The sequence below is a fragment of the Elephas maximus genome, chromosome 7 (genome assembly GCF_024166365.1).
Source record: "Elephas maximus indicus isolate mEleMax1 chromosome 7, mEleMax1 primary haplotype, whole genome shotgun sequence".
Lineage (NCBI taxonomy): Eukaryota > Metazoa > Chordata > Mammalia > Proboscidea > Elephantidae > Elephas > Elephas maximus.
In genome coordinates this window covers 111,937,719-111,955,363 of record NC_064825.1, presented here as the reverse complement: position 1 = coordinate 111,955,363, position 17,645 = coordinate 111,937,719, and the positions used below count along the sequence as shown (strand labels likewise).

Sequence of the window (17,645 nt, the reverse complement as noted above, 5' to 3'; positions counted from 1 at the left end):
TGGCACTTCCTTAGAAAGCTAGAAACGGATGACCCAGGAATCCCATTCCTAGGAATATATCCTAGAGAAATAGAAGTTGACAGATGAATAGACATATGCACACACATGTTCATTGCAGAATTGTTCACAATAGCAAAAAGATGGAAACAACCTAGATGCCCATCAACAGATGAATGGATAAACAAATGGTGGTACATACACACAGTGGAGTATTACACTATAAAGAATACTGATGAATCTGTGAAGCATCTCACAACATGGTTGAATCAGGAGGTCATTATGCTGAGTGAAATAAGTCAATCACAAAAAGACAAATATTTGTATGAGACCATTACTATGAAAAGTTTTACACACAAAAAGAAGTAATCTTTGATGTTTATGAGGGAGGGGAGGGTTGTGTTTGAAAAACACTAAATATGCAATAGAGAAGTGGTAACTGGCGAAGGGTAAGAAAGTGCACAATACTGGGGAAGCCAGCACAACTTGTACAAGGCAAGGTCATGCAAGGTCCATAGATACATCCAAACTCCCTAAGGGACCAAATTGCTGGGCTAGGGCTGTGGAGACCATGGTCTTGGGGGACATCTAGCTCAATTGGGGTAACATAATTTATAAAGAAAATGTTCTACATTCTACTTTGGTGAGTAGTGCCTGGCGTCTTGAAAGCCTGTGAGTGGCCATCTAGCATACTCTGCTGGTCTCACTTCTTCTGGAGCAAGGAAGAATGAAAAATACTAAAGACACAAGGGAAAGATTGGTCCAGAGTACTAATGGACCAAGTCTACAACAGTCTCCACCAGGCTGAGTCCAGTGCAAGTTGATGGTGCATGGCTACCACCACTGGCTACTCTGACAGGGATTATTGTTGAGCATCCAGAACAGAGCTGGAGATAGATGTAGAACTAAATTCTAACTCAAAAAGAAAGACCAGACCTGCTGGCCTGACAGAGCTTAGAGGATGCCTGAGAGTATGGCCCCCAGACACCCTTTCAACTCAGTAATGAAGTCGCTCCTGCAGTTTTCCCTTCAGGCAAAGATTGGACTGGCCCATAAAATAAAACAGGACTGAAGGGGCACACCAGCCCTGTGGAAAGGACTAGAAGGCAGAAGGCGTCATGAAGGCTGGTAATAAGGAACCCAACTTTGGGAAGGGAGAGTGTTGAGATGTCATAGAGTTGTTAACCAATGTCATAAAACAATATGCATACTAACTGTTTAACAGAAAACTAGTTTGTTCTGTAAACATTCACCTAAAGTACAAAAAAATAAATAAAGAAAGAACATTTCCAAACACATCCTGAAGTACACCCTTGTCAGTCATGGGATAATATCCATATCCCCACAGGAAGATCAGTTAATATGATTTGTCTTTAAATTTATGCACCAAACACTAATGCCTAAAATGAAGAAATTGGATATTTTTACCAAATTCTGCAATCTGAAATTGATAAAATATGTGATCAAGATGTATTTATAGTTACTGGTGATTAGAATGAGAAAGTCAGAAACAAAGGAGAAGGATTGGTAGTTGGAAAATATGGCCTTGATGATAGGAACGATGCTGGAGATCGCATGATAGAATTTTGCAAGACTAATACCTTCTTCATTGCAAAAATATTTTGTCACCAGGATAAAAAGCAACTATAAACGTGGACCTCGCCAGATGAAATACACAGGAATAAAATCAAATACATCAGTGGAAAGAGACGATGGAAAAGCTCAAAATCATCAATCAGAACAAGTCTGGGGGACGGCTTCCAAACAGACCATAACGTGCTCATATACAAGTTCAAGTTGAAGGCGACGGAATTTAGAACTATTCCACGAGAGCCAAAGTATGACCTTGAGTATATCCCACCTGATTTTAGAGACCATCTCTGGAATCGATTTGAGGTATTGAACACTTATGACAAAAGACCAGAGTTGTGGAATGACATCAAGGACACCGTACATGAAGAAACCAAGAGGTTAGTAAAGACAGGAAATAAAGGAAAGACCAAAATCGATGTCTGAAGAGGTTCTGAAAACTGCTCTTGAATGTAGAGAAGTTAAAGGGAGTGGAAGAAATGACGAAGTAAAAGAGTTGAAAAGAAGATTTCAAAGGGGAGCAGGAGAAGACAAAGTAAAATATTATAATGACATGTGTAAAGACCTGGAGATAGAAAATCAAAAGGGAAGAACACACTTGGTATCTCTCAAGCTGAAGGCACTGAAGAAAAAACAGTTCTGGAGTTTCAATATTGAAGGATTCTATGGGCAAAATACTGTACAGTACAGTACAGGAAGCACCAAATGGAGATGGCAGAACACAGAGAGTCACTGTACCAAAACACTATTGGTCAACTTTCAAACATTTCATGAGGTAGCATATGATCAAGAACCAATGGTACTGAAGGAAGATGTTTAAGCTACACTGAAAACACTGGAGAAAAACAAGGCTCCAGAAAGTAAGTAATACCAATTGAGATGCTCAACAAATGGATCACACATGTATGCCAAGAAATTTGGAAGCCAGCTACTGGACAAAGAGATTGGAAGAAATTCATACTTATGCCTATTCCAAAAAAAAGTGTTTCAATGGAATGTGGAAATTATGGAACAATTTTATCATTAATATTACCAAAACCCATTGCTGTCTAGCCAAATTTGACACATAGGGACTATATTGGGCAGAGTAGAACTGCCCCATGAGATTTCCAAGGAGTGGCTGGTGGATTCAAACTGCTGACCTTTTGGTTAGCAGCCTTAGCTTTTAACCATTGAGCCACTCACATGCAAGTTAAATATTGCTGAAGAACATTCAAAAGCTGGTGCACGAGTATACAGACAGGGAACTGCCACAAATTCAAGTCAGATTCCGAAGAGAACATGGAATGAGGAATATTATTGCTTATGTCAAATGGATCCTGGGTAAAAACAGAGAATACTGAAAAGAGAATTACCTGTGTTTTACTGAGTGTGCAAAACATTTGTCTGTGATCCTAGCTAATTACCCATAACATTATAAAGAATGGAAATTCCAGAACACTTACTTAAGCTCACAGGGAAACTGTGCATAGAGCAAGAGGCAGTTGTCGGAACAGAAAAAGGGAATACTGCATGGCTTGAAGTCAGGAAATGTGTGTGGTCGGGATTGTATCCTTTGACCATACTTATTCAATCTGAATGCTGGGCAGATAATCCTACAAGCTGGGCTATATGAAGAAGAACAGAACATCAGAACTAGAGGAAGACTCATTAACAACCTGCGCACTATGCTAATGACACAACCTTGCTTGCCAAAAGTGAAGAGACCTTGAAGAAATTACTGAAGAAAATCAAGGACTACAGCCTTCAGTATGGACTATGCATCAACATCAAGAAAATAAAAATGCTGAAAAATGGACCAATAAACAACATCATAAAAAATGGAGAAAAGATTGAAGTTGTCAATCTTTCCTTTAAATTTATGCACCAAACACTATATGTTTGGTGCATAAATTTAAAGACAAATCATATAGTTTTGTTCTACTTGCATACACAAAGAAGACCCAAGGAAGCAGTGGTCAAGAAATCAAAAGACACATTGCATTGAGCAAATCTGCTGCAAAAAAACTCTTTAAAGAGTTCAAAAGCAAAGATGTCATTTTAAGGACTGAGGTGTGCATGATTCAGGCCATATTGTTTTCAGTTGCCTCTAATGGTTGTGAAAGGTGGAGAATGAATAAGAAAGACCAAAGAAGATTTCATTCCTTTCAATTGTTGCTCTAGCAAAAATATTAAATATACCGTGGCAGTAATGAAAAAAACCTGCCTTGGAAGCAGCACAACCAGAAAGCTCCTTAGAAAGGAAGGATGATAAGACTATGTCTCACACAATTTGGATATGTTATCAGGAGGCACAAGTCCCTGGAGAAAAACATCCCCTTCCGTAGGGTAAGTGTCAGAGAAAAAGAGGAAGACTCTCAAGAGGTGGATTGACAATGGCTACAACAATGGTCTCAAACATAACAAGATTGTGAGCATGGAGAGAAACGGGCAGTGTTTTCTTCTGTTGTACGTAGAATCTCTGTGAGTCAGATCCCAGTTGAAGGCACCTAACAACAAAAATCAAAAAATTTACCAAGTCATGTCGTGTTTGCTGAGATCAATTTGTTCCCACTAAGTTTTCAATATTCTTTTTCCAAAATCTTAACAATTCTCTTGTATAGAGTAGATACATCTCAGAAATGGAATCTTCCAGATTCAGATTTTTTAAAAAAGTTATCTTCTCCCTTGGGTTTGAGAAAAATATTTCAAATTTTTTCTTCCACCTTAAGTTTATATATTTTTCCTAAAATGGATGCTATTGTACTGTGACGAATATAATTCAATTTGTTGTTGTGAGCTTCCTTCCAGTAAGTCCCCGCACACAATGGATGGGATGCTACGTGGTCCTGTGCCATCCCTACGAGGGCTTACAGATTGAATGATTGTGATCCACAGGGTTCCACTGGCTGATTTTCAGAAGTAGATCACCAGGCCTTTCTTCCAGGTCAATATTAATCTGAATGATTCCCTGAAGTCTGTTCAGTATCCTAGCAACATACAAGCCTCCACTGAGAATTGGGTGGTGGCTGTGCATGAGGTGCGTTGGCCAGAAATCAAACCAGTGTATCCCACGTGGAAGGTAAGAATTCTACTGCTCAGTCACAAATGTCTACCCTCACATCCACAAGGATGTCGATAATACCACTACTAATAATAAAGGAATCTAACAGTGCATTTAACTTTGACCTTACTTGCATTAAAAAAGCAGAATAAATGCAATACAAATAAATTATTGGCCTTGGTATTTTAAGCAGAGAAATACTCAATAAATTTAGTGACTGCATTAGGGTTTATTCCCTGCATAGAGTGAGATAAGGCTATTTTACTTTTTTAATTTTATGGTCATTGGTCTTAAAACCTATACTAAATGTTTAACATTGTATATTTGATACAATTTAAAAGAATTTAAGAAACCACATTAAAAAAGGCCAAGAGAAAAAAGAAGTTAAATAACAACAATAACAACAGCAAACATTTTATTTTTCCTCGTCTTGTCCAAGACTTACCATAGGGAATACCAGTGGGATTGCACTCAGCTTCCTCAAGCACCTTTAAATGCTCCTTCTAATGCTTTCAGCGCAGCTTCTCCAGGAGTCCCTAGGCCCCAGGCACTTAGAGAACTGGCCCTCACTGCTCACTGCTGTATTGGAGCAAAGAAAGCAAGAGCAAAAGTCTCAGCTGCATCTGCCATTTCCCTGCAGTTTCATAACGTTGTTCTCATTCTCATTATAACTACGCATAAAGTCAGTTTTTTGATATATTTATTTTAAACATGATTTCACATCTAGATATCAAGCATGAAGATTTTTTCACTTATTTTTTTCAAAGAGGTGTATTTATTATTTTGATAGTGAATGGGTGTTTTTCCTGTATGCTGTCATGAGTTCAGAAACTGAACAACATTCCTCCAGATATTGATTGGAATTGACAGATAACATGTATGTGAGTTCCTTCCCTTTCTTTTCCTTCTATATCCTTTCCTTTTCTTGTCTTTCTTTTTTTGCATACCTGAATCCGTTTAAAGCTGACTCTTTAAATGTCCACAGAATATACTCTTAAAATAATATTATACTATCTATTCTTGGAAAAGATACCTGTTTGCTAAGTACATTTTACAGTCTTTAGATTCTTCTAATTTTGGTCACAGTTGGGAATTTTTATTAGTTTACGAGTCAAAGTAAAGAGACCTGTTCTAATGGAAAATTAACCACGGCAATGGTATCTTGAAATCCCGGCTCCTAACTTGGGGCTGTTTGTTGCTGGGACAAGAGGCTAAGAGAAACTGTGCAACAATTTTTACTCTACTTCAGATAGAAGAGCAATGCTAAAAAGCTCTGTATATTTGAAAAGATTATCAAATGATTGTATATTAAAAGCAATAAGCAGAATAAAAAATAGTAAGGGAATGATGAAGATCTTAATTGATAATTTTGATTAAGTAATAATCGATTTAGTAAAGCACTTGATGAATAAAAATTGATTCTTAGTGGCTGGAAGATTTCCTGAAGACTGTACTTCCCCGTTTATGGATGAGGAAATAGATGCCCATAGAGTGATCATAATAGTACCTACCTACCTACCTACCTACCTACCTACCTACCTACCTACCTACCTACCTACCTACCTACCTACCTACCTACCTACCTACCTACCTACCTACCTACCTACCTACCTACCTACCTACCTATGTGGTTGTGGTTGCTGTTAGGTGCTGTGCAGCCTGTTCCTGCTCATAACCACCCTATGCACAACAGAAGGAGGTACTGGTTTCTTTATCTCAAATATCTTCCTGTAGAGGAATAGGGCACAGAAATGCATTTGACTAGTTATATTTACAGTGTATAAATGAACCTGAAATTTAAAAAGTGAAAGCTCATGGAATATGATGGTTAGAGAATAGTATCTGTATATACATTTACTAAAGAAAGAGAGGAAACAATACGATAACTAAGAAAGAACAAGTTATGTAAAAGATGACTGAATTCTAATACTGGATCATGGTTTCTGTTTTATTTTGTGCAATTTCGTTTGCCATATAATGCATTGTCCTTGAACCATATTAAAATAAATGACCTTTTAATTAATTTTAATTACAGAAGTAATGTTGTAATATAATCTCCTAATAGAGGAATCACAATATTTATAACACTAAAATTCCCTTTGTCCATTATACCCTTTCTTCCCCAGAGGTGAAGATTTCTTTCCACATCTTTCTCAACGCATTTATAAGCACACAGGTACACATAGAATCTATACAGCCTTCTATATAGTTTTTTTTTAAACGTGCAAGTTATACTGTGATAATTTTTGTGCAGTTTATTAATTTTTAAAGTCATCAATGTATCTCAGTGATTTATCCATGTTAGCTGCTCATATAGCTCCACTATTTAAACTTCTGCCTCATTTTCAATAGTAAAGCCATATTTCACATTATCTACATACTCTTACTGTTAGGTATTTAAATCATTTCTAGTTACCCCAATTTTTAGCAAGGCTGCAATGTATATCTTTTTGAACGCTTTCTGGGAATATTTCACTAGATCTCATGCTGATTTCCTAAATCATCACCAAAATTTGATATGGTCTGGTCTTTACAAAACTTATGAGTATTTCAATGTTGTTTAATTGGCATTTCCTTGATTTTAATAAGGCTGAGTATGTTTATATATGCTCAATTGCCAGTCATAATGTTCTTGTGTGTATTGCTTATTCAAATGCTTTGCTTTTTTGTAAAACTGTGTGGTGTTGATTGTTGTAGTTGTATGCTGTTGAGTCGATTCTGATCCCTCCTGACAACATCCCCAAAGTATGTAAGATGCAGCCTCACCATCCTTGCTTCTAAGGAGCATTCTTGTTGTTAGCAGTGGAGTGTTTTAACCTTGTACCACCAGGGCACCTAGATATATTATAAATTTTCAAAGAATATTCATTTATGCTTATTGCAATATGTCAAGTACTAAGTATCGTTAAGTTGTTTGAAATAAAAGTAGATTATTTAGAAGGTGGTGTTTATAGGGTTGCTATGTTCAGAACTGCCTCCACAGCAGTGGGGTAAATAAGTGTTTCTTGCTCCCTTTTTCAAGCTGGAATATCTTGAATTGAGTGTCGGTAAATGACTGGGTCATATATTTATTGGTCCCTTAGTGGTATAAACTATGTGCAATCAACTAGTAACCTAAAGATTCACGATTCAAACTCACTCACCACCACCATGGAAGAAAGTCCTGGTGATCTGTTTCTGTAAAAATTACATAAAAAAAAAAACCCTATGGAGCAGTTCTGCTCTGTGAGACACGTGGTCTCCGTGAGGAGGATTGACTTGGTGGCAATGTTTTGTTTGTTTGTTTGTTTATATATATTTTTAGGTAATATACATTTATATAAGCATGCATCACTAATATGTAATACATAAATATATGTAGAAACAAGATATTATTTATGTGGACATGAACAGTGTGTGTTTTTACATTTATAACATTAAATTCAAAAAGGAAGGCACATATATTCTAAGTAATGTTTGATAAACTGAGCATGCAAAACATGGGTCCCAAGGTCTATTGAATGTGAGAAAAATTAAGTAAATACATTGGAATCATATATCCTAATTTTTTCATTATCAAATGAATCAAATTAATAAGAGCAAAAAGATGTTAAAGTTAACTAGAATTGCATTTAAGAGTGATTTAGGAAAGTATCCTTCATAAGCTTATCTGTGATTTAAAAACATCCTATGAAAATGTCATTAAAAATGAGGGTCAAAGAGGTGAAGCAACTCATTAGGACACAATAGCTAGAATGTCCCTGATGAGGGATATTTTTTTTTAATCAAAATATCCCATGACATCACATAGCACCACAAATTAATTTGCATTAAATACTTCACACTGTTGCATAGCACCATACATTAATTCGTGTATTTTTTTTTTCAGATAAACCATTTCATACTTCTACCTTCTCCTCATTCACAAAATCATGCTGCTGAATAATAATGTGACTGAGTTCATTCTGCTTGGGTTGACACAAGATCCTGTTAAAAAGAAAATAATGTTTGTCTTTTTCTTGCTCTTCTACTTAGGTACATTGTTGGGCAACTCATTGATTATTGTTACCGTAAAGACCAGTCGGACACTAGGGAGTCCAATGTACTTTTTCCTCTTCTACTTATCCTTATCTGATACCTGCTTCTGTACTGCCATAGCCCCTAGAATGATTGTGGATGCCCTTCAGAAGACCATCACTATCTCTTTAAAAAAAAAAAAAAATTAGTGAGTGCATAATCCAAATCTTTTCATTTCATTTATTTGGCTGCCTGGAAGTCTTGATCCTTATGCTGATGGCCGTTGACCGCTATGTGGCCATCTGTAAACCCCTGCACTACATGAGCATCATGAGCCGGCAGGTCTGCAGTGTGTTGGTAGCTCTAGCCTGGGTAGCGTCCTGTGTGCATTCTTCAGTTCAGATTTTTCTTACGTTGGGTTTACCTTTCTGTGGTCCCAATGTGATTGAACACTATTTATGTGACTTGTAGCCCTTGTTAAAACTTGCCTGTACAGACACCTATGTGACCAACCTGCTGCTGGTGTCCAATAGTGGGGCCCTTTGCATAATGAGTTTTGTGGTGCTGATGTTCTCCTATGTTATCATCCTGCATTCTCTGAGAAACCACAGTGCTGAAGGAAGGAAAAAAGCCCTTTCCACCTGCATCTCCCATATCATCGTAGTCATATTGTTCTTTGTTCCCTGTATATTTATATACATACGCCCTGCAACCACCTTCCCCATGGATAAGATGACAACTGTGTTTTATACAATTGGAACACCTTTGCTTAACCCTCTGATCTATACACTGAGAAATGCTGAGGTGAAAAATGCTATGAGGAAGCTATGGCGCAAGAAACTGACCTCAGAAGACTGAAGATAAATGGAAATTTCAAATCCTTCTTCATAGTTTACATTGACTGAGCAAAATTCAACAAAGTATATAATCATCTCATTGTGAATTTCATAGATTCTTATCTTGGGGAATAAGTGCTACTTTCTTCAGGAAACTGGGTAAAATGAACACATACACTGATTAGTGTTGAGACAATTAGTGTTGAGACAATTAGTGTTGAGACAAAAGCAGGTACAAACAGATATGCCAGACCAATTACTTTTGATGTTTGATTTTTTACTACTGTCTCTCTGCCTCTCTTGGATAACTAGAACCCTTGTGGTTTTGATCTGGTATTTTTCCTGTCCTTCTTCATGTTGATTTCTGGTGTCGCTCCACTACTGTGGTAAAGATTTACATTCGAATCCATGCAGTAGCACTACAGAAGAAAGGCCTGACGAATCACTTCCATAAAGGTGACAGACAAAAAACCCGATGAAAAAGTTCTCCTCAGTAACAAACGAGGTTGCCATGAGTGGTTATCAACTTGAAGACAATAGATTTTTTGTTTGTTTAATTGTGATTACAGTTAGCCCTCTATATGCTTAAATTTCTATCCTGGTAGAATTTCTCTTTTCAAAACTGAATGTTATAATCGAAAGGATGAATTTTGGGCTTTGAAACAGAAATTTGTTATGTTACAGATAGAGAATTTTAGTGAGTTTTCAATACAATCCAAAGAACAGAATAACTTGAGTAGAGCATACTGAAATATGTATACGAAATGTACGTTTCTGTAGTGGGAATGTATACCAACTTTGTCACTATCCATCTGACACCACAGTCTCTAGTTACATAATCTTTAAAAATCTAATTTAAATTTGATTTCTTATTTATATTTTTGTCCATACAGAAATTTTTGTTTATTTGACAATTCTATATTGATTTTTTGTAGTGAATTGTATTAAAATTACTAAATTTGTGTCAGTTTTATGTACTAAGAACTTTGACATTTCTTCAACTTGAGAAAATGCATATCTATTTTTCTGTGTAGTTATGGAACTATGGATTCTACAATGAACTACAATGACATATATACATCACTTTTTAAAATTTTTAGTTTCTGTGAATTTCAAGGTAAAATCGATCCCAAGTAGTTTACCACTGATTACAGAAGCTGCAGTTTGATTCTGCTATTAATAGTTTTGCATAGTAGTAGTTTCGAGTTGGCTGACTTTTAGCTGATGTCTTCTTGTATTTCAAGGCAAGGAAAAGATAAAAAGGGAATGTGCATTTAATCCAATGTAGGTGTCTCCTCAGAAACACTCCATCTATTATGTCTCCTGGACATGCTTTTTATATAGAACCCCTGCTACCACTGCCACCAAGTCTCTTGGAGGCAAAAATTGTGCTCTAGATCAGAGTCAAAATTTTACAATAAACATGGCAGAAGTGCAAAGAATACTGAAGATGCAGCCGCAACAAGTTTCCTTTGTTGGATACAGTGTCCTGATAGAGAAAGAAAAGTACACTGAGAGCTAAAAGTTTGTAGGGAAAAGTAATAACCACGAACCCAAAAATTATTCTGTATCTTCTTGGTTGCCTACCTATGCAAGGAAATAGTCATTCTTTGTCTTGATCCCATGCAATTACCTAATCTGAAGCAGTTGTCATACAATGATATTTTTTCTCCCCAGAGCTCCCTCCTATATCTCATTACTCCCATACATTAACTAAGGGCAGCTCTCAGGAAAGCCAAAGCAATAAAGTATAATCTTTGTTCTTAGATGTGATGTACATGGGCAATTGCAGTACTTTGCTAACATACGTGGTGAGAAATGAGGAGATGCTTTACTATAGGAGTTTATCTTGGAAGTGTTAGCATATGTGGACAAAGTATAAGTATGGAAATTGAAGAATTTTTGACATGAGGGCACTCACCAATAATTTGAGATTTGGTGTCCTGCCAAGGACATCTGGAGATGACTCTTTAAATATATGTTTTAAGATCTTGTACTAGTTAGCTACCTCTGCTGTAACATATTGCCACAAATGTAGTGGTTTATAACAACACAAATTTATTATCTTAAGTCTTCTAGGTTGGAAGTCTGAAGTAGGTCTCACTGAGCTAAAATCAAGGTGTCAGTATGGTTGTGTTTCTTTTGGAGGCTCTAGGCTTTTCCTGATTCTAGAGGTCAGCTACATTCGTAGGCCCATGACCCCCTTCCTAAATCTTCAAATCAGCCACATTGCATATATTTGACAATTCTCCCATTACTACAGCCCCATTTCTCTTCTGCCTCTCTTCCACCTTTAAGGATACTTACGATTACATTCATTTTACCTGGTTAATACAGGATAATATCCTTATCGAAAGTTAGATGATTAGTAACCTTAATTATAGATACTTAATGGAAGTTATTATTTCTTCAGATACACATTGAAATAATAAATATTTTAGATATATATTGTGCCTTCTGACTTCACTGTGCCTCCAACTGTGTTTAAGCCTTATAGACTAAGTCATCCATTGGCATTGTATCCCATAAACTTTGCCTAGGACATAACTCCTATTTGTGAGCAACAGAAGTGTGAGATTGTTCTTGTGATCTCAGTCTTTGTAGATATTTTCATGTATCCCATCACCCATAAGCAGCCAACCTGACAGAAGACAGTAGAGACAGGTAAATAACTACTGTTGAATTCACTCTACTCATGGAGACCTTATATACAACAGAACAAATTATTGCCCAGTCCTGCATCATCCTCACAATTACAAGCATGCTCCAGTCCATTGTTATGATTATTGTGCCAATCCATCTCACCAAGGGTCTTCCTCATCCTTGCTGGCCCTCTACTTCACTAAACATGATGTCCTTTTCCAGTAATTGAACCCTCCCGATGATATGTCCAAAGCATGCAAGTCAGACAATACCCTGTTGTAATCCATAAGGAATTCATTGGCTGATTTTCAGAAATCGATCACCTTTCTTCCTACTCTTAAGTCTACGAGCTTTGCTGAAACCTGTCCATCATGGGTAAAAGGGATGTCTCCTGGCTGTATGGAATACAGGCAGTCCCAGGATTGCAAACAAGTTCCATTCCTAAATCTGTCTTTAAGTCAAATTTGTAAGTAAGTTGGTTCAGTTAGGTACAGTTTGTATCTAACATCAGTTATTCAAATATTTGTCTTATTATGTAGTGTATAGTATACTTTTCAAAGCATAAAAAAAAAGAAACTCTTCCAGGTACACTAAAACATCTTCAACAGAATCATACATTAATAATAAGAACGTTTTGATATTCATCGCACAATAGTGCCCACATGTTATTGTGAACCATTTTATGTATCTCAAATTTTTAATATAATAGGCTTTACGGAGGTTGGTTCATAAGTACTGATTGTAAGTAAGTTCAACGTTCATAGCTCTGGGACCGCCTACATAGTCTGGAAAATGAAATATTCCGCCCATAATCCAGTGTAAGTTTCACCCCTGCATTCAGTGAAACTTGATGCTTCAAGTTTGTAACATCTCCAGAGCTTTCTAGGTGAACTAACTTGCTTTTTCCACTATCCCGTAGTTGTAAATTCCTCCATTCTGCTAAGTCAGTTACCTACCATTATGCCTTGAAGCATGTGACAGTCTTTCAGCAACTGGTATTTCCTGTTTTGTCTAGTTTTTTTTTTTTTTTTTTTTTTTTGTAGGCTAATACATATTTTTTTTCACTTTTATTTCACTGAGAATTTAGAAGAGAGAGGAAATAAATTTTTATGCATAGCTCACCTTGTTTAACAGAAAATACTGTTCTTTTTTTTAAAAATATGAACTTACCGTTTACTTTTCTATAACACAAAGGCATAAAAAGATGAAAACAGAGTACATAATTTTACCACCTAGATGACTCTGTTGACATGAAAATATGAAGTAATGCATGCATAAGTTTTGAAAATCCAAATATTTCAAAAATGTACAAAATGAAAAAAATCTAATCTCTTTCTAGTCCTTTTGTAAAAAATAATCACTCTGAATAGTTTCTTGTTTCTTCCGTTAAGAAATAGTCATTTTTTTTATAGCCATATGTGGAGTTCCTAGGTGGTGCAAACAGTTAAGTGCTTGGCTATTACACAAAAGATCAGAGGTTTGAATGCATCCACAGGAGCCTTGGGAGAAAAGCCTGGGAATCTACTTCCAAAAGATCACAGCCATTGAAACCCAATGGAAAACAATTCTACTCTGGAACATATGGGGTCACCAAGAATCACAATGGACTCAAGGGTAACATTTTTTCTTTTTTCAATAATCAATAGTAGATAGGAATTGAGCTAGAAAATTTCTGATATAACTGTGGGGGGGAAATTAGGAAGTGTGCAGCTTCATATACAAGGATTAAGTGAAAGACTACATAATGAACTGTGGGGTCCTTCCTCTCTCTGCTCCCAGAATTCCAGCTGCACGCACATACTACCTCACTAATCCGCTTCTACCATGTGCGGATCTCAGGTGGGGGTGGCAAGGGGGAGGCTTTTATTTTTGTTTTGTTTTTTTTCAGGAGAAAATACGTGGCCTATATCATAGTGCTCAACTGCTAACTAAACGGTCATTGGATCAAAACCACAGGCCACGTCACAGACAGGAGAAAGATGTATCAGTGTGCTTTCATAAAAATCAAAGCCTTGGAAACCCTGTAGAGCAGTTCTACTCTGTCCTATAGGGTCGCTAGGAATAGAAATCGACTCAACAGCAATGGATCTGCTTTTTTTTTTTTTTGATAAGGTTCCCAAATGTTGTCACCACAACTTTCATCCCAAGCACACTAATGTTGTGTTTAGGCCTACCACTTATTGTGTCCCTTGCATGTCTGTCAGTTTGTCATATGTGGGGGCTTGCATGTTGCTTTGAGGCTAGAAGCTATGCAACCATTATTCAATAACACACAACCTTAACTGTCACAGTCACCACAGTGGAAAATTTTCAGCTGAGCTTCCAGGCTAAGACAAACTAGGAAGAAGGACCTGGCGATCTACTTCTGAAAAAAAATTAGCCAGTGAAAACCCTATGAATAGTAGTGAAGCATTGTCCAGTATAGTGCTGTAAGATGAGCTATGTTGGCCTGTGTTTTACTGACTATGCAAAGGCACTCAACTGTGTGTATCATAAGAAAATATGAATAACGTTCCAAAGAATGGGAATTCCAGAACACTTAATTGTGCTCATGTGGAACCTCTACAAAGAACAAGAAGTAGTTGTTTGAACAGAACAAGGGGATACTGCATGTTTTAATATCAGGAAAGGTGTTTATCAGGTTGTATCATTTGACCATACTTATTCAATCCGTATGCTGAGCAAATAACCTGAGAAGGTGGACTACATGAAGAAGAAAGGGGCATCAGATAACAACCTGTGTTATACAGATGACATAGCCTTGCTTGCTGAAAGTGAAAAGGACTTGAAGTACTTACTAATGAAGATCGAGGAATACAGATTCATTATGGATTATACCTCAACATAAAAAAAAAAAAAAAACAGAAATCCTCACAACTGGACCAATGAACAACATCACTATATACGGAGAAAACATTGAAGTTGTCCAGGATTTCATTACTTGGATTCACAGTCAACACCCAGGGAAGCAGGAGTCAGGAAATCAACAGACATATGGTATTGTGCAAATCTGCTGCAAAAGACTTCTTTAAAGTGTTAAAAAGCAAATAAGTCACTTTAAGGTCCAAGGTTTGCCTGGCCCAAGCCTCAGTGTTTTCATTCGCCTCATATGCATGTGAAAGTTGGACAATGAATAAGGAAGTTTGGAGAATTGATGCCTTTGAATTATGGTGTTGGTGAAGAATATTGAATATACCATGCACTGCCAAAAGAACAGACAACTGTGTCTTGTAAGAAGTACAGCCAGAATGCTTATTCAGCATTAGCTCTTAACAGCCAAACATTCTGAAAATATTTCATCAGTTAATCAAAAAAAATTCTCCATGTGTCTGTCAGTTTGTGGTAATGTAGTGGCATTCGTGTTCCTCTGAGGCAGGAAGCTATGCTACAGGTACTCAAATACCAGTAGGGTCACCGTTAGTGGACAGGTTTCAGCTGAACTTCCAGACTAAGGCAGCTTTGGAAGGACCTAGTGGTCTACTTCCAAAAAAAAAAAAAAAATTACCCTGTGAAAACCTTATGAATAGCAGCAAAACATTGTCTAATATAATGTCAGAAAATGAGCCCTCAGACTTGAAGCCACTCAAAATACGACTGGGGAAGAGTTGCTACCTCAAGGTAGAGTAGACCTTAATGATATGGAAGGATTCAAGCTTTTAGGACTTTCATTTGCTGATGTGGCACAACTCACAATAAGAAGAAACAGTTGCAATTATCCATTAATGAAAGAAACATGGAATGTATGAAGTATGAATCTAGGAAAATTAGAAATCATCAAAAATGAAATGGAATGTATAGTAATTGATCCTAGCCATTAGTGAGCTGAAATGGTCTGGTACGGGACATTTCGATGAAGATAATCTTATGGTCTACTATGCCAGAATGACTAATTGAAGAGGAACGGCACTACATTCATCATCAAAAAGAACATTTTGGACTTTTGGCCAACATGGAGCCATAGACAAAAGCACCACGTTGTCCCTCCACAACAAAGACCCAAAAAGCTAAGTAAAACAGAGACAAACATCATTCCTGGAGCCTGAAGTGCCAAATGAAGAGATAAAGAACTCAGCCAAACATCAAATGAATAAGAAGCTGAGAGAGAACAGAGAGAGAGGAGAGATACTTGCAGAGGTTCCCTATCAACTAACAGAGCACACTTTCACCATCTTGTACTCCTGTCAGAGACTGACAGACAGGGAACATGGAAAGCAGCTTCATGGAGCTCCCAGAAGGAGACAAAGCACCCAGCAACCAGCAATATATGCTTTTGCAACCCCTAAACTCTCCTCTCTGATCTATTTTTGTGCTTCCTTGCTGGCTCCAGGGGCTCGGCTACTGGAAAGTGTAAAGTCCTTACTGCTTGGTTTCACCCCATGCACGTCAGAAATCGGCAGACAAGGAGTATAGGAGAGTGGCTTCACGAAGTTCCCAGCAGGAGACAGAGCACCCGGTAACCAGTGACATAATTTTTCCTAACCCCCACACTTCTCTTCCCCTTCTTCAGCCTCTTCTCTTTCCTACTGGCCACAATTTCTTGATAGGGAGGCAACTACTTTGGTCCCAGACCACTTGGGTTCACCCAGCCCACACTTGCCTGCTCCTTGAGTGCCAACTGTCTATTGGTGTTGCTTTCTTTCCATTTCCTCTGTGACTCCCAGAACCTCACTGTACTTTCTCTAAGACACCTGGCTCCATGTCTCAGCTTTGCTTCTTCTTGAAAGGCTGTGAAGTGTTGCTTAACTGGGGATCCACTTCCCCTGCTGCAATACCATGCTGGTGGGATCGCTGGGGCTTTTTTTTTTTGGCTTTGTTTTGTTTTGCTTTGTTCTGTTTGTTTTTTTTTTTGTTTTGTTTTCGTAGCTTGGGAGCCCCTTCTAGCTGTGCTGCAGCTTAGGAGCCACTTTCCCAATCTGCACAGCCCCTGAGGGAATTTCTTTCCCTTCCCTTCCCTTCCCTTCCCTTCCCTTCCCTTCCCTTCCCTTCCCTTCCCTTCCCTTCCCTTCCCTTCCCTTCCCTTCCCTTCCCTTCCCTTCCCTTCCCTTCCCTTCCCTTCCCTTCCCTTCCCTTCCCTTCCCTTCCCTTCCCTTCCCTTCCCTTCCCTTCCCTTCCCTTCCCTTCCCTTCCCTTCCCTTCCCTTCCCTTCCCTTCCCTTCCCTTCCCTTCCCTTCCCTTCCCTTCCCTTCCCTTCCCTTCCCTTCCCTTCCCTTCCCTTCCCTTCCCTTCCCTTCCCTTCCCTTCCCTTCCCTTCCCTTCCCTTCCCTTCCCTTCCCTTCCCTTCCCTTCCCTTCCCTTCCCTTCCCTTCCCTTCCCTTCCCTTCCCTTCCCTTCCCTTCCCTTCCCTTTCTTCCATCCTTCCTTTCTTCTTTCTTTTTTTTCTCTCCTTTTTCCTTTCTGTCTGTCTTAATTTTTCAGTTCTCATCTCTCTATACTTACATTCTTTTCCTGTCTCCTGAATACCTGGAGTTGTATGACATCTATACCCCCTATAGCCAGGCTATACTGCACAGCCTGGGAGCCACTTCTTCAGTCTTTGTAGC

At 38.0% G+C, this 17,645-nt stretch overlaps 1 pseudogene; it reads left to right on the top strand.

The window, feature by feature from the left end:
- The first annotated feature begins 8,541 nt into the window (after positions 1-8,541).
- Positions 8,542-9,484, top strand: LOC126081274 (olfactory receptor 4C11-like; annotated as a pseudogene).
- Positions 9,485-17,645: the final 8,161 nt, after the last annotated feature.